Below are 24,261 nucleotides of genomic sequence, written 5' to 3' on the forward strand. Positions count from 1 at the left end.
TCTCACTTGCTTCACGCCTTCTGCCCACATCCTTTCTACTGCGAGCAACTGTTGGTTGGTTCAAATGGCTCTAAGCACTATGGGACTTAATATCTGAGGTCATCAGTATCCTAGACTTAGAACTACTTAAACCTAACTAACCTAAGGACATCACACACATCCATGCCCGAGGCAGGATTCAAACCTGCGACCGTAGCAGCAGCGTGGTTCCGGACTGAAACGCCTAGAACCGCTCGGCCGCAGCGGCCTGCTCAACTGTTGATCATGTCGTTTTACGGATTCAGCATCTCGTTGACGACTTCGGTGTTCATATCGAACAATAATAATAAAATCGGCGTTATGCCTTTTTCACTTGCTTCACCTCTTCTTCCCAAATATTTTCTACTGCGAGCAACTGTTGATCATGTCGTTTTACGGATTCAGCAGCTCGTTGACGTCTTCGGTGCTCATATCGAACAATAATAATAAAATAAACGTTATGTCTTTCTCACTTGTTTGATCTTCTGTGCCCAAGCCCACGTCTTGTTCCTAATCCTTAACATACGGAAACATGTCTATACGTCTTCTTGTGCTCACAGCGCCATATTTGCTCCTGGTGGTCAAAACTGGAAATAATTTCTTCCAGCGTAAATCGGTTCTACATTGACGCATTAGAATATATCTTTAATATTCGGCCACGTAAGGTCATTACTCGAGTTTCCTTGTATAATACTATTTGTGTTGTGGTATGATACGGCCTGTTTCTCCCTGTCCGTTTATTTGTTACTCTTGCTTACTATAGTGTGGTCCACTAGATCACAAGGGAATGCCAGGGCAATAACATTACTTTTCTCACACTCATATCGCTAGTTCTTTTTAATATAAACAAAACTCCAGACATTAAATGTTCTTAAAAGCACACTTATTCGTTTTTAGAGTGATTGTTGTGGTACAAGTGTTCAGGAGGTAAATGTTCATATATTGCATGCATAGTCCACGGAGAATTCTATTACGTTATTCGAAAGAACAAAATTAACATGGCGTTAAGAAATTTCTGAGAGTACAGTGTTCTTAGAAAGCCATCATGCGCAAATCAGCTGGTTAGTATCGGGTGCAATGATTACAATGGTGATGTTGTCTTGATTTAGGAGGCTGTCTGGAACAAGAGACCTTTTGTATCGTGTAGTCATCTGTTTGACAGTCACTCGAGAAAACGTATAATCAGACGCTCACGAATATTCCACTTTTTACTATGAGGTTACTGGTACGAAACTGGTTTGCTTTTGTTACAACACGACGGTCTGCACTATGAGAGTGTGTCCTGCTGTTTTTTTCTTACTACTAAAATATATGATAATGCAAGCATAAAAGAAATTTTTATATTTTATTGACATTAAATCATAGACGATTCGAGAAGGATCACGTAGAATCTGTCCCTAAAAACGCTACTGATACAAGAGAGATTAGCGTAATCATCGATTAAGTGCACCCTAGTTTCTGCAAGAATCTGGTAAGTGAGTAAATGAATAAACTGTCCAGAGGGTTATCAGAGAAGACGGTTACAAAGGAACAATGGCGAGGAAATGACCATATATGATGAAACTGGACTGAGGCAGGAGGTTCTAGTTCGCGAGGGACCATATTTGCAAAGAGTCAGATTGGCGAAATGATGCTATGTATGCTGATGAAAGACAATTCAACGTGTTTGCAGCGAACTAAAGAACTATGACGTGAGGGAAACTAATTGCTGCGAGCTAACCAAACTGTCGTAAAAGACGGTAGAGGGACCGTTTAAGTATGAGATTATGCTTCGTCACTTGAGGTGGGTGAGATTGCTCCAATTTACAGAAAGTTAAGCAAGGAGGGACAAGTCAACATTCAGAAGCAAAGTTTGTAAGGCGTTCAGACGTGTTGAGCATTAGATCCAAATTCAGATATTTACAGGATAATGACTCAAGACTCACACTGTACCCTGCGAAAGAGTGGATTCTTCTCAACTGCCCCAAAGTCACTGAGACATCACCTCAGTCGTCAGACCTCAGACCCATAGAAAGTTTATGGGAGGAGCTAAAGGGAAGCGTCAGGACAGATGCAGTCAAATCGAACGATCTGAAAGAAAGCCGAATGAAGAAGGAAACTAAATGGCCCTGTGTAGACCGCAAAAATCTTTGCTAACATGCAAGCGCGTTTATAAGTGGCTATAAAGCAAAAGGGATATCCCACGAAATACTGAGTTCCAATATTATTCCTATATTGAAGAAAGATTATCGTGTGTCCAAATAATAAAGACTATATTGTTAAGTAATGAAATACTGTTTAACAAAATGTTGTCTTATGAAGTTATTTAAGCAATTATGTGCCATAATTTAGATTTATTAAGAGAATTAATTTTTCATTTATGAAACTTTTGTTTATTTGTTTAATGCATGCGTGAAAATTAAACACATTGTAAGCCCTCGTGGTGTTTTTGACATATCTACATCCACATCTACGTACATACTCCGCAAGCCACCGTACGCTGTGTGGTGGAGGGTACCCTGTACTACAGCTAGTCGTTGCCTTTCCAATTCCACCTGCAGATAGAGTGAAGGAAAAACAACTGTCTGTACGCCTCCGTATGAGCCCTAATTTCCCGTATCTTATTTTCGTGGTCCCTACGGGAAATATACGGTGGCGGCAGTAGGATCATTCTGCAGCCAGCTTCAAATGCAGGTTCTCTAAACTGTCTCAGTAGTGTTCTTCAAACTGAATTTCTCATTCCTCCAGGGATTCCCACTTGAGCTCCTAAAGAATATCCGTAACACTTCCGTGCTGATCGAACCCACCGGTAACAAATCTAGCGGCTCGTCTCTGAAATGCTTCGACGTCTTCTTTCAATCCGGCCTGGTGCGGATACCTAACACTCCAGTAGTCCTATCACACTTCCCTGGGGCATTCCTGATGTTACCCCTGTCTCCGATGGACACTCGCCGTCGAGGACAACACACCGGGTTCTGTTACTTAAGAAGTCTTCTACCCAGTCACATATCTGAGAGCCTACTCCATATGCACTTACCTTCGTTAACAGTCTGCAAAGGGGTACGTCTGCCATGTGTATGTGCGATTCCCTAACTTTGTCTGTGCAATGGAATTTTCTCGCCTACAAATGATTAAGATGACCCTGCATTGCCAACCTACACCTACGGATTTCAAGAGAACGAAGTATCATGTTGTGGTTTTTATTTCGCTTCAATTTAGCACATCAAATTAATGCTTCCCATTGGAATACTACTAGAATAAATTACAACGTGGATACCATTAATTACTTATTCTCAAAACAACATGCAGAGTGAAAAAATGTAATTTCGAGATTGACAGAATATATGTTTGACTTACTGTACACCGCCACCCCCCTCCTCCCGGTTATTAGACAGCTAAAAAATTGGCTGATACTGTTTAGCGGTGAGAAACAGAACACTATCAACCGGACTGCCCCTTCAGAAAACACTCAGTGGACAAGCAAAAGGAAGTCAACACATTTACTGCAAGTGAATCCCTATCCACTGAACCGGAGTGTGCATATCACCTATCGAGGTACGGATAGCAGTTGTGTACTGCAACGATGATCTGTTCACTGGGGCTGTGGCCGTAGTACAGATGACGTACGTGGTATACTTGCAATTCTCTACCAACACAGTGGACGCAATACGCCGTCCGCAAACTCGTAGGTCTGAAATTATCCCAGTGGAAGACAGAGTACGAGTCAAGATCTCTGTTTGGTCAGTAGCCAGGGACCGAAATTCGACTCAAGTATTCTCCCATAAGTAAACACTTCAGTATGTAGCAGACTCCACAGAAAACTGTCACTCGTGTTAACAGAATAAGAACTCTGTCGACTTCATGTGCTCCGTGTGTCGAAAACAACACTTCTCAAAAACTAACCGCCAGATTTTCCACTGTTGTTTTCGCCAATGAAGTCTCTAGCTCGATCGCCAAAGGGAATTGTCTCGATTGATCCCTGCATGGATGTGCCCTCTATTGATCCTTGGAGGGAAGTCCTCGCTCAAGCCATCCTTCGCTTCTTCCTGGACAGCCGGTATCTATGTTTGTGCTCAGGCGACGAATTCCAGCGACTGTTACATAAACATTACCTCTCACTATATGGGTCATGAATCTGCCAGCCAATCACCTGAAGCTCCTTTCAGAAGATTTTCTGGAAGTTTCCATTTACATTCCTACGTCCGTAGCACTCGGCCAATCAAAAATCTACGCTTTTCAGCGAAAAGCGAGCTTCGGCACTTCCAGTGACAAGATTTCACAGAAGTCAGGTTGCGATAATCGTTTGTGACTTCGTGCATTGTTTTGCACTAGAAGGATGTCCTTCTTCTATGTCCGGCGCTCTTTCTCCAGGGACGCTACTCTGAAATTTTTTTCCGTCCCACCAGAGAGCAACCTCCCACCTGCTCTGTCCATGCTTCACGGGTTCTGCTGCCTCCAGCATCGTAAACAGCTGCTGCCAAGCTCTGCTCTCTCTCAGGGCAGTAAATGTCCGCTCCTGCAGAACAATTCTCTCTTTGCAGCTCCTCTTTAGCGAATAGTGGCTTCTGAGGAACACATGGCCCACTTCGCCTCTTCTGTCAGTGTTCAGCCCTAATTAACTGCCAGACACGCAGTACTACAAAAATTGTTAGCACGTCGTTCCAACTAGTATCAACCAATGAAATGATTAATAATCCGATTTTGCATTCTAAACAGTGATCCAATATAAAGATATAAATCTAGGGAAATATTAAATATATAATGGCAAAATCTTGCCATCTTACAACATACAACAAAAAACATTGAATGACAGCTTCCGTACACACCGTAAGTCACTGTGCAGTGCATGGTGCAGGGTGCATAATGCCAATATTATGTATTTTATTTCCTATTCAATTTGTGCAATGAGCAAAGGAAAAATGATGTGTGCCTCTGTAGACGCGATAACCTCTCTTACTTTATTCTCATAATTTCTATGCAAGATTTACGATGGTGGCAGCATAAAGGTCGAACAGTCTTCTTCTAATACAGGTTCTTTATATTTGTCCAACTGGATTTTGTGAGAACTACGTCGTCCTTCTGCTAAAGATTCTCATTTGAGTTTCCTGAACATTTCTGTTACGTCACCACACATCTTAAATCAACATGTTACTATCCTAGCAATGCGTTTCTAATTTCATTTTGTCTGTTGTCATGCCTATTCGATAAGAACTCCAGACGCAGGAACAGTTTTCTAGAATTAATCTCACTAGCATCTTGTACGTGATTTCCTTTACAAATGCATTGCATTTCCCCAATACCTTTCCAACACATCTCGAGGAGTACAGGTAAGTAATTGTAGTAGAGTCGCACTCTAAAAAGAACATACTCTGAAAATACTGAAAACTACCAGGCATGAGTGTAGGCGTCTGTCAGGAGGAGATTTTTTGATAGAAGCAGAGTCTCGTCATCCATGGTAGTCAGGTACAATTCATATGGGAGAAAAAGGAAGTAGACTCTGTCGTCTACACGCCCATGGGTCTTTGAGTGTAGTGAGAGTGTCTGACTGGATTGAAAGAAATAAGATGCATCGAAGTTGATTGTAAAACTTAAACATAATTTTAATTAATCATTATTGGTTTTTCTGTCTTAAGCGTTCTGCAGTTAAAGAGTGTTTTTCGCCAGATGCATTTTTATTTATAAAGCTTCTCCTGAGGTCATTCTAGAATATGATGATATGATTACATATAATAGGGCTCTGCATTTTGGTGTTAGTAGACTAAAAACAATCTTTACTTATAAAAATGGAGTTCAATTTACTTACGTTGCTTTTGTCTCTTGTTTACACATCTGCAGATCACTGCTTTTTCCTTCGCTGCTAGCGGAGGTTGAAGCCAAAAGAAACTTCGTTGCACATTCGCTTTTGACTCTTTTTGAACCCACTTTTTCCTACGCAGCAGTGTTTTTTTAGCACTTCACCTACTTTTGTACAATATCACAAGTGAAATAATACTGCAGTTTCACGCGTTCTACACATTCAAAAGTTAATGTGCAACTAAGTTTCTTTCGACCTCAACGTCCACTAATTACATAGGCAGTTGCAGTGGTCTACAGAGTATGCAGACAAAAGGAAAAAAAACATCGTATGTAAATCGTACGCCAATTTCATAAGGAAATACCGTTTTAATACATAAATACCAAAACGTACTGCCGTGTTATGTATTCGCATTTCCAGAATGAGCACAGAAGATGCTTCATAAATAAAAACGAAAGGCGTGTGGTGTAAAATAGTGTTTAGTTTCTGTAAGAAAGCCAGAAATACCAATAATAATTGACTATAACAGCTCCTGGGGAAGATACCCATGCAAAAACGTATAATTTTCGTTAGTTTGTGCAATTTGAACAACAGTTTAATGTAGCACGCAGATGTGAAAAATATGAAGTACAGGTATCCCAGGAGAAAATGGTCAGTATTCAGGAAAATGACAGGAAACTATCATGCGAAGCCAAAACGTCTACAAATATGAGCTCTAAAACGCACACATGAACAGCTTAGAGCAGTTATTTACCTTCGATACCGTGAAACAAATCTCTTCTACTGCAAAGTCTTTGCTTTCCATATTTTGAGAGGTGGCAGTATGGAGCAAAAGAACAAACAAAGCCCCGTAAACTGCGGCTCTATAAAGTGCGTACGTTAAGAGCTAGGAGTACTTGTCCATCCTCCATACTGCGAAACACATCTCTTCTACTGAACAAATGCTCGTAGGCCTTATGGTAAGCATTTTAGAGCCAGTGTTTACTATATTCCAATTAAAATTACTTGATAGTTGACACATCGGCTGCCGGCTACTGCTAGGCTATGTGTGACACACAAACACGGCGGGTAGGTTCACAAAAGCTGTTAATGTGTAACGCGGAGCAATGTTGGAAGCGGCCGCCGTGAGGTATGATGAATATGCGAGTTGTCCTGTCGACAGCTGATTTTAATTGTTCAATGATTGAACTGCGACAGGCGACGTGTCTTGTAGCCCTGAATTTAAACTCGTGTCCTAACCTAACAACAAACTCGTTATGTGCAATGTTTCCGAGGAAACGGCGGTCAGCAGTCAGCAACAGAACTAAAATCGAGATCGTTTTGTTCACGGCGATTAAAGCTTATCTCTAATCGCAAACTCAAGACAGAAAATTTGCAGTTTCAGTGCTAAAAAACAAACTGTAAGTTTTCGTTATCATTCATCGGTCACCTGAAACTATCCTGACACTGCCTGCACGAAATGGCGCGTTGCAACTGATGAGCAGTCCTGACTGACACATGGTTGCAGATTATAGACGATACTGGCAGATTCCAAATGAAAAGGGAATGACAGGAAGAAGTAAGGGGAAATAAAAAAGTCGATATAGTAGTGAAACTGAAGCGTCAAAGTGTTAGAAATTTAAACAATTACATTTAGATCAATTAACTGTATAAAAATAATACCGGAAGTCTTTTGATTAGGTTTAGAAATAAAAAAATCGTTCTGTTACTTAAGACCCTCATTTTCCAGTAGCAACGATGAATTGCAGCCTTCAAAAATTTGGCTTCATATAATGTCGTCCGAAACTTTTCTAATGTAAGCTGATGTCTGTGATTAAATAACTGTAAACGTGACGCTGAATCACGTCTAGTGGGGAAGGATCAGCAGAGTTTGGTTACTGTTGTATATAAAGAAACGTGTGTATATCGTTAGCATAGTTCTGTGCGTGTGTGTGTTTGTTTGTTTGTGGAGGAGGAGGAGGAGATTATTGTTTAACGTCCCGTCGACAACGAGGTCATTAGAGACGGAGCGCAAGCTCGGGTGAGGGAAGGACGGGGAAGGAAATCGGCCGTGCCCTTTCAAAGGAACCATCCCGGCATTTGCCTGAAGCGATTTAGGGAAATCACGGAAAACCTAAATCAGGATGGCTGGAGACGGGATTGAACCGTCGTCCTCCCGAATGCGAGTCCAGTGTGCTAACCACTGCGCCACCTCGCGTTTGTTTGTTTTGTGGCTATCGTGTGTGATGAAGTACAAAATGAAAGGGCCAGATCCAGGTTGCGGGATTCAAACAGAAGGAAGAAAAAAATGGTTCAAATGGCTCTGAGCACTATGGGACTTAACAGCTGTGGTCATGAGTCCCTAGAACTAAGAACTACTTAAACCTAACTAACCTAAGGACATCACACACATCCATGCCCGAGGCAGGATTCGAACCTGCGATCGTAGTGGTTGCGCGGTTCCAGACTGAAGCTCCTAGAAACGCTCGGCCACTCAGGCCGGCCAAGAAAGAAAGCCGGACAAGATGAACTGAACAGTTATTGTGGCAGCTTGGTAACGGTGAAAGGTTCTGGCGTGACGTTTAGCGCTCTGATTGTAGCGTGAAGTGACAACTACCAAGTAATTTTAATCAGACTACAGACAATTTTTTTCTTGTTTTTTTTTTCAGCACTACTTCCTTCCAAAAGATGGAAAACAAAGACCTCAATGTCATACACGTTCCTCACGTGTGGGGAAGCATTCCTGTGGCGGTGTACTGCAAGCTTCAACTGGTCCCAAGCACACTGAAATGCATGACCGAATGACATTAGCGGCCAAGGCACACCGTGGGGGCTGTACGGCCGCCTGGAACAACTCTTCCTATTTGCCGCCACTTTGGTGAATTGTGCATCGATGAGGATGAGCTGTAATGATTAGGACAACAAGAATACCCAGTTCCTGACCGAAGAAAAATCTCCAACCCGAACAGGAATCGAATTGAGATTGCGGACCACGTGTGCCTACTTGGGATGTCTGCAGACAGCATAGGTAACTTCATTCGGTCGATTGGTGCCACCAGGAGGAAAACGTTCACGAAATGGGCGCGGTGTGTTCGCAGGTTGTCGCTTTGATGGACTAAACCCAACGCCGACGTCTTGGCTACAGGACTAGATAATAGGTCAGAGGATTCTCTCCAGATACAGATCAGTTCTTAAATTACTCTCGTTAGCGCTGAGAGGTGTCTGACATCCGTACAAAATACAGCCCGAAACATGGCTGACTCGTCTCCCTGCTGAACCAGTGAGACTTCACGCTTGAAACGTGCGTTGATACCCAGCCGTCTCCACCTTCTTCTACAAGATTCACCATAAGTCAGACAAATCCTGCACTCAGTGGAAAGAACCAGATGCCTTTTATCGAGTTGTTTTCTTACCCGAACACTTTGTGCGCCATGGTGCCGGTAGGGGAAAGAGGATAGAGCTTCCGATGATCATGACGAGTGGCTAGAGCATCTGGACCGGTATTACCGTTCGTTTGCAAGATGGAAGGCGAGGGATTAATTTGAGTAGGACGTCTTTTTGCTACTAGTGCAGATTTTATCTTCAGAAAAGGATTTTCACCAGGTTCTAATGCAGGGAAAGCCAAGATTTCTGCATATATGCAGTACTCTCCCTCAGGTGCCGAGTTTGCTGTCTGGATGCACACTTCCCCCACTATCACGACACGCTGTCTGAGTGGGAAGAGGGGAACAAACTATAAATCCGCCACATTTAGGAGGCAATTCAATACTGAACGTCTTGCATACGGCTTGGTTTCATATTTCATTACAACATAGGTCAAAAACAAACAAACAAAAATCAGTATTAATTACATGTCTTTGGTGTACCTTAAGACATAATAATATTTATATCTGATACAAACTGTGGGTCTGTGAACAGAACTAGGCACTATAGTAGATTTTTGCCACTCGGGTAGCCACGTTAATTGTGACTGAATTAGTTTCATAATGGAAGAAATCCTTTATGCACATATGTTGATCGAAACATTGTATCACATTTGCAACCTCATTATGCAGACTGTGAAACTCTTCCCGAGGAAAACAACGACGACTTCCTGGACAGTTTTATTGTAAAATAATTTGTCTTTTAAATAGGTATTACGAGGGTGGTTTGAAAAGTTCTAGGAACGGAATAGAAAAAAAAGTTCTTACATCACTGAAACCTTTTTTATTTTTCAATGTAGTCTCCAGGCTTGCAAAATAGTTGTCAACTCCAGCTATCAATTCTTCGTTTGAAGTGAATCTCCATCCACCAACAAAAATTTTCAGTTTTGGAAAGAGGTGGAAGTCTGATGGAGCCGTATCATGTGGATAAGGTGGGTGTGGCAACAAACCATACGTTAGTTCCTGTAATTTTGCCTTGACGATGGCACGTAAGCGGGCACGCATTGTCTTGATGGAAGATTGCATCCTTCCTAAACCTGGCCTTTTCTCGCGTGTCTTTTGTCGCAATTTGTCCAGAAGGTTAGCATAGTATTCTCCAGTAATTGTTTGCCCAGTGGGGATATAATCGACTGATAGAATCCCCTTCACATCCCAGAATACTGATGCCATGAACTTTCCCGCTGAAGGAATTGTCTTTGCTTTCTTTGGTGTTGGAGAACAGCATGTTTCCACGGCTTTGACTGTTGTTATGTCTCTGGGGTATAGTAATGCACTCAAGTTTCATCTGTGATCACAAACCAGCGCAAAAATATTCGTTTGTTTCTCCTAAAACGGGGCAGACATTGTTCCGATATGTCCATTCTCATGCGTTTTTGATCCAGCGTCAAGAGTCGCTGCACCCATCTTACAGATAATTTTTTCATTTCTGATTCTTCAGTAACAATGTGATGTACTCTTTCAGATGACATCTGGCAAGTGTGAACAATTTCACGCACTTTCAATCGGCGATCTTCCATGATCATTTTGTGCACTTTTGCAACGATTTCTGGACTAGTGACACATCTTGGCCGACCGCCGCGTGGATCATCATCTAAGCTCTCCCGACCAAATTTAAATTCATTTGTCCACTTGGCAGAGTCCTCCAGTGTATCCAGAAGGAGACGAGATACTGGCAGAAGTACAGCTGTGAGTACCGCGCTTGAGTCGTGCTTCGGTAGCTCAGATGGTAGAGCACTTTCCCGCGAAAGGCAAAGGTCCCGAGTTCGAGTCTCGGTCGGGCACACAGTTTTAATCTGCCAGGAAGTTTCATACCTCCAGTGTATACTGGAAATCTACATGAATGTCCTTTGCTTTCATACCTTTGTTTACAAAGTACTTAATCACTGCTCGAATCTCGATTTTTGCCATCTTCGCAACTCACTACGCGGGATCAACAACACAGCCACGTCACCGCCACAGCTCTCTTCCAAGAGCACTGACGTGGCACGTGTTTACAGGCAACATTCCAATGAATATCACGTGAACAACTCGTTGCGCTAGCGCTGACCTCTCGTGGTGATTCCGAGAACTTTTCAAATCATCCTCGTACATTGCTGACCCATTAGTTCCTACTGCACATGTAATGGGGCGTTTTTAACTAAAACGCAAATGGTGTCTAAGACAGTACAAAAACAGATGTAGGAGTTTTTGTTCCAGAAGTTGCCTCTTCCACAAAGCGGTTTTGTTTTTAAATGCATCCCCATTAAATCAGAAATAAGTTTCGGAATGAAATTTTCAATCTGGAGTGAAGTGTGCGCTGGCATGAAACTTCCTCATAGATTAAAACTGTTTGCCCGATCTAAACTCGAACTCGAGACCTTTACGTTTCGCCAGCAAGTGTTCTACCCAATCGCGACCTGCGCGCACTCCTCACAGCTGTACAATCGCTAATATCTCATCTCCTGCCTTCCTAACTTCACAGTTCTCCTGCGAAACTTGCAGGACTAGCATTCCTGGAACAAAGGATATTGTAGAACATGGCTTAGCCACAACAACAGCTTTAATCTTCCAGGAAGTTTCAGAAATAAGTTTTTCTCACCTTGCAAGGTATTGCTGTGGGAACTGCGCTATAAAGTCCATTTAAAGTTAATTTTTCTGGACGAAGGAAAATTTTTCTTTGTGCTCTAATGCTCGTAGGTGATTTTTTAAAAATGTTTTTAGATGCAAGTTTTATACACATATACATACCCGTTTTCAAAATATACTTTGTGCACTTGGCTTCTTTTTACAGACTGAAATAATTAATTCTGAAATATTCATTGTTGTAATAAATAATTGATCATTCAATAATTAACATGCGAAATGACAATAATAATATTAAGTTATACAGTGGGATATACCTAACCAACGACTTCTATGTATTCTGGCTGCCACAAGTTGCTGCATACTGCTACATTTACTTGTTGATATTTTTATGGTTATGCCGAGCTGGTGACAGCACTTGTGCATGGTGAAAAGATTGCACATTCACAAATGTGTACATGAGGTTTCCATTGAGGAAAAATATTTCTGTTGCAGCTAATACACAGCCAACATTAATGTACACAATTGTAGCCAGGGGATCTGAAAGTATTAAATAGCGAAGGATAAACAGTGCTGCATAACCATTCTTTGGAACTGAGGAAATACCGCACCAATGCCGCATGAAACAGAGTGGTATCGCGGTGCAAAATGAAATGACGCACGTTCTAAGAAGGGCCGAGCAAAGCCAATGCATGCCGAGATACGCCGCATGCAGCACATAATGCACACGTGAAGTTTTACACGGCGCGGCTGACCCTGTCTAATGCACTGAATGTGTTATTTGTTTCCATTTTTTCTGAAGTTTAGTGAACAGTTATTGCCAGTAGTTACCTTATACAAACTGAGCTCTCATGTTATAGATGCACCAATAGATTCAAAAGATGCTCCATAGCTTCAATGTCGTAACTTGAACATAGTCAACCAGCAATCCCATATGATTTTCTTCGAACCATGGTGCTATGCTCCTGGTTTTGTAGATAGAAGCAGTATCATGATATAAAATGTTCGGTTTCGTCTCCACAGTGTTGTACGAATGCTAGATTTGAAAATGTTCTCATATAAATATCTACATTAATTTTTCAGCGGCTAGAATCAACCATGTAACAATGCCTCAGACGATTGCATCGTCTCCACTGAAAAATGTTGTCGCTGCTATATACACAGGTGGAAACCGTTTGCCGTTCTTCTCCCAAATAATAACACGCCCACATAAACGTCACATCATGTGCCTTGACGTATCACTCCGTAAAACCTTTTTCCATGTTTCTCAACGCCACGCGGTCGTTCAAGAGATCGCTTTATTTTTTTGACTGCAATGTTATTACAAAATTCAACGCTTATCTGTTCTGATCGGATCATTCTACCGTTGATTTCTACATCTTTATTGAAAGAATAGTCCTCTGCAATAGCTGATTTGATGTTATTTTTTATTTTTATTTATCTGCAACATGCTCCATTACAATGCTAATAATACGACATGTATATATATATAGTGTGTGTGTGTGTGTGTGTATGTGTTTGTGTGTGTGTGTGTGTGTGTGTGTGTGTGTATGATGCAACGGTTGTGTCGTATGATGATGATGATGATGAGAGAAGGGAGAGGCTGAAACCCAGTGCGGGCACATAGCTTACCCCTCGCGAATAGCACCAAAAGGGCTGCCAAACTTAATGTCCTCATCCGGCGGACAGATCACCAACAACGGTGTCACATGAGACACTGCGGAGAAGATTGGTATTTAAGCCAGGACATTGTCGCAAAGTCTGCTGATTAGAAACTTTTCGCCACCACCTCTCCTCCCGCTGCTGGTAATGAAAATTTTTTGGACCACCACGATTAAAATCTACTTACCCTAGGGTCGAGCACCTTCGCAAAATCGTGTGTTTGCGACCTTTTCTCCTTCCTGGCGTGCCCTCACATTGTTGAGAGATGAAAGCTATGTTAAGACGAAGACTGAAAAATTCGTGGTGCGACCGAGATTCGATCGCAGGACTTTTCGTTTTCTTGGAATGCGCTTTACCAGTTTTTTCACCTATTTCCATATCTAACTAAGTTTAACTGCAAAAAAAAATGAAACGAAAATCCAATATATCCCTACTTCCCACCGCCACTTTCACCCTGTCATAGAAAATGAACTATTCCTCTTCAGGCGTTGCCCTCAACTATTCTCAAAAATTCTCCCAAGGGGCTAGGCTCAACGTTTCTATAATTTTTATTTATTTTTTATTACATGATCATAATTAGTAAATGTGTACAGATGAAATTTCTATAAAACGGAATGTTACAAAAATATGATTGAAAAGATAAACTAAAATTTTGTACACTATTTCAACGAGTTGGTGCAGCTGGAGTTTACTTGTCCATTACCATTGGTGTTTTCTGTCTCCAAAATATCTACAACGGACTCATGCTGCATTGCTGATGCCTCAATGACTGCAGCTTTCCATGAATCAGCCAGTCTCTTTCCTTCCTCATTGCTTACCATTCAGGTCATTCTGTCTTCGATGTAATGCGCCGCAGAACGTCACACTGAGCCTGGCACTCCCCAACTTGGGGCGGAAGGGGGGGGGGGGAGGTTACGAAAACGCTACGTACTGCAAACAATTTGCAAAGAGCGTACGGTACGTCGGTGTGCGTTCAAGAACGTTGTGGGCGTTTTGTAGGTACCACCAGTAATCAAGCTCCCGTTTCTTCCCTTCACTGAAGATGTAGTCGGTGGTCACTTCCTTGAACATGTAAGCGCATGATGTTTTACGAGGGGAAGGTAATAGTCATCCGGATACAGGAGAGTCCGAGGTTCCGTCACGTCAGGTGTGAAACGGAGATAACACGCTAAGGTCTTCTACGACAGTCGCCAAACGCCGGACGACGACACACAAGTTTAACGACGTTCATCGGTGTCCAGGAGACGATAGTCGGGGCAATTGGTAGCAGGTCTCGTCGCCATTTTTTGTTGTTGACTTGATACCACGTGCCGGCCTGTGTGGCCGTGCGGTTCTAGGCGCTTCAGTGTGGAACCCCGTGACCGCTACGGTCGCAGGTTCGAATCCTGCCTCGGGCATGGATGTGTGTGGTGTCCTTAGGTTAGTTAGGTTTAATTAGTTCTAAGTTCTAGGCGACTGATGACCTCAGAAGTTAAGTCGCATAGTGCTCAGAGCCATTTGAACCATTTGATACCACGTTGTGCGTACGATGGTCCGTAGAAAGTGGCAGTGTATAGTTTCCCACACTCGTAGCCAATTGGCAGTTGGTTGCTACCACGTTGCGCAGAACTGCCCGCAGAAGGGTGGTGAAAAACTCTTTCGTCTACGGCGGGGGCGTTGGAGGGATATCCGAGGTCACGTATCTGTATTCCAAAATGAAGGTCAATACATTGCAGAGCCGTGTCACGACATGTGCTACCGACACCAAAAATGTTCAAATGTGTGTGAAATCATATGGGACTTAACTGCTAAGGTCATCAGTCCCTAAGCTTACACACTACTAAACCTAAATTATCCTAAGCACAAACACGCACACCCATGCCCGAGGGAGGACTCGAACCTCCGCCGGGACCAGCCGCACAGTCCATGACTGCAGCGCCCGAGACCGCTATGCTAATCCCGCGCGGCCTACCGACACCGGCTGGACAGTAGAAACAGGCATCAGGTCCTCCAAATAGGCAACCCGTGTGGGAGGCGTGTTGACTGGTCCATCGTCGCCAGATATTGTTCATATAAAGGGCAGCTGCCCGTGCCCAGACGTTAACCGCTCCCAGCCTTCCATCGCGTAGGAGGAGGGTGAGAACGTCATAACGTACTTTAAATACGTGTCCTTTGGACAGGAAATAAGCGAAGGCCGCCTGAAGTCTGCGACCTGTCACCGCCAGCAAGAGGAAGACCTTTGCCAAGTGATTGAGTTTTGACACTACGTGGAGGTTCAGATACTCCACACATTGCAGCTGGTTCAAGTCCCGGTGCAGTTTCTGACGCACCGTCGAGCGAATTATTCGTAGGCACCATAGATAATTATCTGCGTTCGTTCCTCGCACATCCTTCGTAAATGTGGCTCCCAAATACCTCAATTCAGTAACTCGCGGGAGGGCGGCGACAGCGCCCGGCCCGAGACCGCGCCCCATATCCAGCGCCGCCGTCTTGTTGATGTCTAGAAGACTGTCTGCAGCCTGTCCATATCACTTGATCCAGTTTAATACGCTGCGGACTTCGTCGTCGGAACGAACCAGGAGCAGCAGGTCGTCGGCATACGCCCTATAGCGAAGATGATGTCCCGCAGGGTGATGCCCGATAGCCCGTGCTTGAGACTGACAAGGAGTGGCTCGAGCGTGATTGCATAAAGGTAGATAGTGTTATATAGCTAGGGAAGGCCGAAATGCACGCTATAAGCTCACCCAGGATGGCGTGAGGTCTGAAACAGGATACGTAATGAATGCTATAAAGAAAAGTACGTAGCTGCTGGAATACTTAACTTTAATCCATCATTTGTATACATCGTTCTTGATGTCACATGCTTCATACGATAACTATCAATTGCTCTGGCGCCTTGCCAGGTCGTAGCCATTGACTTAGCTGAAGGCTATTCTAACTATCTTCTCTGCAAATAAACGAGGCTTCGTCAGTGTTGCATCGCTAGCTAAGTCGTCCGTACAACTGGGGCGACTGCTAGTCCGTCTCTCGAGACCTGCCGTGTGGTGGCGCTCGGTCTGCGATCACTGACAGTGGCGACACGCGGGTCCGACATGTACTAATGGACCGCGGCCTATTTATAGCTACCACCTAGCAAGTGTGGTGTCTGGCGGTGACACCACAGATAGAACTGAGTAAATTTGTCGTAGAGACCTCTTAATCGACATTGGGCCCACCGTACATCCGTTGACTTAAATCTGAAAGCTGGCTGTTGCCAGAAGGGGCTGCAGGGTGTCAATGATCCTTGCAGAAAATCCCATACAGTCCATCCCCCGTAGCGGGAAGTGCATCTGCTTAGCTGAGTGGTAACGTTCTTGCCTACCATGCAGCGGGCCAGTGTTCGATTTCCAACTGGGTTGGAGATTTTCTCAGCTCGTGGACTGGGTGTTGTTTTGTCCTCATCATCGCTGACGCGCAATTCCCCCAATATGGCGTCACCTGAAATAAGACTTGCACCTGTCTGCCGAACTTCGCCCCAGCCAACAAAGTCACAAGATCATTATTTTCTTTTTTTCCGCCGTGGCGATCACTATTAAGTCCCTGCAGTCACCGATGGTTTGGATCTTAACCTCTGAGATGTCTGTTGAGAGGCGACAATTATTGGCAGAGTCTTCTTTATGCGGCATGCCAAAAGCTTGACGAAGACGTAGTCGGCGTTCAACACTGTAAGTGGCCGATAGTCATTGACCAGTTGTCTTCATGATGGCTTGCGTATCGGTATGAGAAGTCCTACGACTAAGGTAGACGATACTGTGTAATCCTGTGACATGAGTTCTCGGAACACTGTAACCCAGCTGGGCATCATGATCCCACGGAACGTCCGGTAAGACTCGACTGGTAATCCACCGGTTTCTGGAGACTTATTGATGCCACCTTTATCCAGGGCGTCCTCCACCTCCTCAGACGAAACTTCCTCTGTTAATGCAGTCGCCGTTGCCGTGTCGATAGTGCGTGTCACCTATGATAACGCTTCCGCAATGGCCTCGTGATTTACGGTTCTTTCCTGATAAAGATGACGAAAATAATCTTCCATGGCTTTCATCATGGTTGCTTGGGTCGTACAGGAGGGATCATCTCGCGCCGTAAGGAGTATGATTAACTGTCGGCGATGTCGGAGCACGTCCGCCAGAATATGGTGCATGATTGGTACCTTTGCGACCATTAGATCGTGTCGTTGCGAGCGGACTATGGCGCCTTCTAATCAGAGCTTCGTCAACGATAGTACGTGAGCGTTGATTCGATGCCGTTCTCGTTGTCTGTCCGGTGATGGGAGCAGACCGTCAAGGCCCCTTGGCGCCACATAATAAAAGTCCAGGGTCTGCCGGTGCCATACAACTAGGTCCTTGCCAAACGGCATAAGTGTCTTCCGGATTGCCAGTTTGACGCAGAGGAGCTACCACGCCGAAGTCGAGTGGTATCGGGAGAGACGTCGTTCACAGTTGGTCCATGTTTTGGCGACTTCCCTGCGGCAGTGCGGATCCTGGCGGTGTGTTTCGTTTATCTTCCAAAGGCCGTTACGATGTCAGACTTGTTGAGAGTGGAGATGCATGGCGCAGATATATCCACTAGGATCAGAGGGGTCATCGTTCGAGGGCCACAATTCCCTGTGTATTACCTTGTGACACCTATATGCGATCTAGTTGGCTCGCGACTGTTGTGGCTCGTATTGTTTCTGTCATGAGGAAAGCTAACCATGTTGATATTCACCGTGGTAAGATGCGTGTGTCCAGAGCTGTTGGCATGCATCTTTTCCCACGTGTCGCCCTAGTGAATATCGTGGGTCGCCATACCTAGTTCCAGCCAAGGCGTGTAATGCGGGATCTGGTCCTTGGGATGAAGGAGGCAGTTATAATCTTCGGCAAAGAGTCCTAGGAAAACGGGTGCGATGTCACTGGAGCAGATAAACAGAAATGAATCGGGTGTCGACTGCCGTGACTGCTAATCCTTGTGCAGAAGGGAAATACGTGCTGGCCCAGGTGGCCGAGCGGTTCTAGGCGCTACCGTTTGGAACCGCGCGACCGCTACGGTCGCAGGTTCGAATCCTGCCTCGGGCATGGATGTAAGTGATGTCCTTAGGTTAGTTAGGTTTAAGTAGTTCTAAGTTATAGGGGACTGTTGATCTCAGAAATTAAGTCCCACAGTGATCAGAGATATTTGAACCATTTGAATTTGGGAAATACGTGATATCGGTGGCTTCGATACCGTCATGTACTGAAATCGCCAGACCGATGTCTCTGGGACCATCAGGTGTGATATTCGTTACGTAACCATAAAATTTCGAGATTGCGTTCGTGGCAGGAATGAAAAGTCGACTCTTGTGGCTCGTATTGTTTCTCTTAGGAGGAAAGCTAACCATGTTGATATTCATCGTGGTCACTCGGCAAGCCTGGCCCTGCGGTGGTTGGATAAGGTTATCCATGGCAATGGTGGAGAGAAGAGTCTCGCGAGTGACGTCACACCCTGCTGACCGAGGCCTTCCCAGTGTTGTTCAGATTTCAGCGGGCTCCGAATTGGGGTCCTGCCCGGTCTCGACGTTCTCGGTGCATGATGTGGGCCCAGAAGTCTGTTCATGCTCCATACGATCGTGGTGGCTGATAGGCAGAAACGGAGCGGCTTCGCACCCTGCCCTGAAACCTTTCTGCTGATCACTGTTCGCCACAGAGGACTGGCAGACGGAATCCGCCCACCCCGCTGTCCGTTAATGTAGGGGTGGAGCCACTGGTAATGGTGTCAGCCTCATGGTCGGCGTCCTGCAGCATTAGTTCTTCCTCCTGCAAGTGGGAGCTGCCGTATTCCGACAGGGTCCTGCAGCGTCGCTTTTGGCGTTTCGGTTTTTGTGGGTGGCCTTCCCTGTCGGACGATAGCATTCACTCACGCCTCGCCGGCACGAAGGCTTCTTCTGATACGAGAAGCGTGTGGTGTCACCGCCAGACACCACACTTGCTACGTGGTAGTTTTAAATCGGCCGCGGTCCATTAGTACATGTCGGACCCGCGTGTCGCCACTGTGTGATCGCAGACCGAGCACCACCACAAGGCAGGTCTCGAGATACAGACTAGCACTCGCCCCAGTTGTACGGACGACGTAGCTAGCGATGCACACTGACGAAGCCTCGCTCATTTGCAGAGCAGATAGTTAGAATAGCCTTCAGCTAAGTCAATGGCTACGACCTAGCAAGGCGCCATTAGTAACATTGCATGTATCTAAAGAGTCTCACTTGTATCGCCACAATCTCCAGATGTACCAAAAGGATGGATTAAAGTTAAGTATTCCAGAAGCTACGTACTTTTCTTTATAGCATTCATTACGTATCCTGTTTCAGACCTCACGCCATCCTGCTTTAGCTTAGCGCGTGGCTTTCGGCTTCCTCTCATTGTGTCTAGGCTGTCTTGTCTAGACACAACAAAGCGTATCGATTGCCATTCTGTTGTCGGTGGTGCCTGTAGCGTTCGACGGTATCGATGGCGTTGGACGGAGTTCTGTCACTGGCCGGGCTGACTGATCCGCCGGTCGTCGGTCTGTGGAGGGTTGTTCCAGTACTACGATGTCGGTCTGTTGCGTCTGGATGGACGGAGACGATGTGAGCGCAGGCGCGTGAGTTATTAGGAGGACTGTCGACTTTGGTAGAGGTGCCACGTCCAGCGGTGGAGGTCGTGTGATCCAACGTGGGAGGCACTCGGAACGTAAGTGACCTTCCTTGCCGCACCCGGAACACGTTTTAGGCCGGCCCTTATAAATAACTACGGCCCTAGCTGCCTCCTGTTTGGAGATGATATGTGCCGTCAGAGTTCAATACGCACCTGGTGTACTCCACTAAGGTCCGGATCCGTCTTAAATTAGGTCCACTCTTCTGCCACGTGTTTGTGTCCTGTACCGTATGGGCAGAGAGCCGCCACGAAGACTGCCGCCGGGAGTTCGAAGAGTAGTCCAAATATGCGTATAGTCCACAGTCCCAATCCTGCACGGTCAGCCTCGACATTGCAACATTCCATCTGCGTGGCAGAAGCGAAGTCCTTGTTTCATGTCTCGAAGAACCCTGTCGCACGTACGATCGCAAGTTTCACACAGACCGTTTTATTTACGATCGAAAAGCGGATGCCGACGATGTCGGCAGCCGAGATCTTGGCCTCTTCGTTTCAAAAGCGCTCGACATCTAGTACGTTTGCTCTAGTAAAGTCGTTTCTAAAAGCGATTTTCAGAGTTGTTTTTCTGTGCTGATTCACCATGATCCCGTTGCGCTGCGGCGTCACGTTAGTATTGGCCGGAGGAAGTAAACAAGGCGAGCGTGCTCGCGTTGCAGGCGGAAACAAACAGCACGTCCGCTCTGCTCAGCTGCCAAAGCCGGACTGCGACCTCGGCCACGAAGGCAGGTAGCTGATTTCATGTCTGATAACTGGTTCCCTCAATCCGCCTTACACTGTCCTCACACTGGACACGAACGTCGATGTTAAACGCGATGAGTTCTTTCTTTTTATTTGACACTAATAACCAGTTTTTGGGTATTTTTACATATCCAGTTCCTTTGACACGAAGAAGCTATTTAGTTCGTTGATTGATAAATTAAAAGAAATCTGTAAACGAGTAAAAATAATAAATGAAACACTTCTTTCAGAAAATTACAATGGTTTTAGCAAGGGCAGATCTGCATTAACAACATGTTCCTTACAAAACAACTTATAGAAAGAAGAAGAGAGGATAATAATGAAACCTATACAGTTTATAGTCTATATGAAGGCATTTGGCCAACTAGGTAAACTACATCTCTGGAGCTTAATGGAAGAGAATGGATGCCCCAGGCCTATAATACTCGTATCGAAAGATATCCATGATAATAATACAAAAATAAAGATCAAATCTGGTTAAACGTATTGATGTAATCAGGAGGTTTGGGAGTTAGGCAAGGATGTAGCCTGTCAGCTCCACTTTTTAATATAGTTGCATACTAACGAACTATAGAGAGCGTGAAAATTTTTATTCACCCAGGTTTAAAAATATTACATACATCGCAAATACACGCTTATTTATTTGCTGATGGCCTGTTAATCGTACATTATGTTTAAGTTGAAACTACAACCATCTGCTCACAAGCTGAGTCTACCGTGCCAAGAATTTAATACGAAAGTTTCTACTGATGGCGCGCGGGATTAGCCGAGCGGTTTAGGGCGCTGCAGTCACGGACTGTGCGGTTGCTCCCGGCGGAGGTTCGAGTTCTCCCTCGGGCATGGGTGTGTTTGTTTGTCCTTAGGATAATTTAGGTTAAGTAGTGCGTAAGTTTAGGGACTGATGACCTTAGCAGTTAAGTCCCATAGGATTTCACACACATTTTTTTGCCGGCCGGTGTGGCGGAGCGGTTCTAGGCGCTACGGTCGCCGGTTCGAATCCTGCCTCGGGCATGGATGTGTGTGATGTCCTTAGGTTAGTTAGGTTTAAGTAGTTCTAAGTTCTAGGGGACTGATGACCTCAGCTGTTAAGTCCCATAGTGCTCAGAGCCATTTGAACCATTTGAACCATCTCCTGATAACACCAAAGTAATGGCATTTAGAGGAGTGTAACACATAAGATGAAGAATCGTCAGTAGAACAAGCAAAACCCGACCAGATAGCCATTCTTGTTAAAGCGCCCTGCCGCACGGGGAGGGGTGCTCTTAAGACCTAACAGAACTTTCACAGAAAAAAGTTGAGGCAGCAAGAAATTTTACAGAAAAAACTATTTTACAATATATTTTTTGAAATAATGCTAACGGAAATCAAACATCAATAATTTGAATATCCACATTTTAAGAAAAGTCATAATAAATAAATTTGTACAAGGCTGAAACCAGTAATGTCTATGGCACAATGTCGCGTGTCTTTATACTCTGAGTCGTGAGATATCTCCTATTATCGCGTGGGACACCCATTTGCACGGCGTAGTGCTTGAACTCGACGTGGTGTGGACATAACAAGTCTTTGGATGTCCAATGCAGAATTATTAAGCCACGCTGCCTCTATAGCCGTCTGTAATTATGGAAGTGTTGCCGGTACAGTATTTTCCCGATAAATGTTCAATGGGAATCATGTAAGGCGATCTGGGTGGCCAAACCATCCCTCGAATTGTCCAGAATGTTCATCAAACCAATCGCGAACTACTGTGGCCCAGTGATGTTGCACATGATGGTCCCCAAAAATTCCATCGTTGTTTGGGAACATGAAGTTCATGGATGCCTGTAAATGGTCTCCATATTTCCGAACGTAACCATTTCCAATCAATGATCGGTTCAGTTGGCCACAGGACCCAGTCCATTCCATGTAAACACAGCCCACACCATTATGGAGTCACCACCATCTTGCACAGTGTAATGTTGATAAATCAGGGTCCATGACATCGCGGGGTCTGCGCCACACTCGAACCCTACCATCAGCCCTTACCAATTGAAATCGAACTCATCTGTTCAGATCATGGTTCTCGAGTCGCCTGGGGTCCAACCGATATGGTCATGAGCCGAGGATAGGCGCTGCAGGCGATGACGTACTGTTAGCAAAGGCACTCGCGTCAGTCGTCTGCTGCCATAGCTGATTAACGCCCAATTTCGCTGCACTGTCCTGAGATTTCTGCGGTTATTTCATGCAGTGTCGTTTCTCTATTAGCAGTGACAACTCTACGCAAACGCCGCTGCCCTCAGTCGTTAAGTGAAGGCTGTCGGCCACTGCGTTGTTCGTGGTGAGAGGTATTGCCTTTACTGCCTGAAATTTGGCATCCTTAGCACACACACCCTTGACAATTTAGATGGCGGAAAATTGAATTACCTAACGATATCCGAAATGAAATGTTCCATGCGTCTAGTTCTAACTACCATTCCGCGTTCTAAAGTCCCTTAATTCCCTTCGTGCGGCCATAATCACATCGGAAACCGTTTCGCAAGAATTATCTGAGTACAAATGACACCTCCGCCAGTGCATTGCCCTTTTATACCATTGTGTATGCATGCGTATCACTATCCTATGACTTTTGTCACCATACTGAAACTCAATAACGTGACAGCACTCTGCAGCATCGGTAACATTTCAGTCAAATTATTCTTGTAGTTCGGAATGTGCAGGAAGTATAGCTCGTTACTTTGTTCTCGTCACGCCATAGTTCTTCTGTTCGTTGAAAGCACGTTGAATAACCTCTCATCAGCATATACTACATCATTCCACTACTCGGACCCTTTTCAGCGTGGTCTTTGCGAAATGGCACCTGTCACCTCAGATCACTTCTGCACGTGTAGGATTTTCCTTGTCACCCTCCCGTTGTAGCAGTTTTCTCTGATAGTATGGCCATACGCCGCTGTGTTGGGACAACCTAACCAGCCTTTTACTTCAATGGCGTCCGAGAATAGAGAGGTATATTAAAGGAACAAATAGGTGATAAGTCTATTTTTGTAGTTACGAAGTGAAGTTGCATGACAGTGAATTGGGAAAGAATCCGGTTTCACAACTGACGGCCTTGCATTGGACTGACTAGTTACTTCCATCACTGGGTCGCACGACTGGCTCGGAAAATTCAAGTTGATTTGAAGCTTGTGCATGTTCGTCCGTTGTCGTGCACTGCTGTGCGACGAGCTGCAAGCCAACTACTTGGAACCTATCGTAGAATATGGCGGAGGACCGTTTGAATATGGAATTACACTTCGTCACCTGATGTGAATCAGTAGATATTTTTCCTAATCGCTATGCGCCGGAGATGGTGTTGATCGCAAGCTGTGTTTAGGAGCGCATTGTGCTCGTTGTCTATGATGTGCATCTATTTTTTTATTTCGTGATTTTCGGGAGAAAGGAAGGGGAAAGTCTTCTATGGTGAGATTCG

Source organism: Schistocerca piceifrons, chromosome 3, assembly GCF_021461385.2.
Source record: "Schistocerca piceifrons isolate TAMUIC-IGC-003096 chromosome 3, iqSchPice1.1, whole genome shotgun sequence".
Lineage (NCBI taxonomy): Eukaryota > Metazoa > Arthropoda > Insecta > Orthoptera > Acrididae > Schistocerca > Schistocerca piceifrons.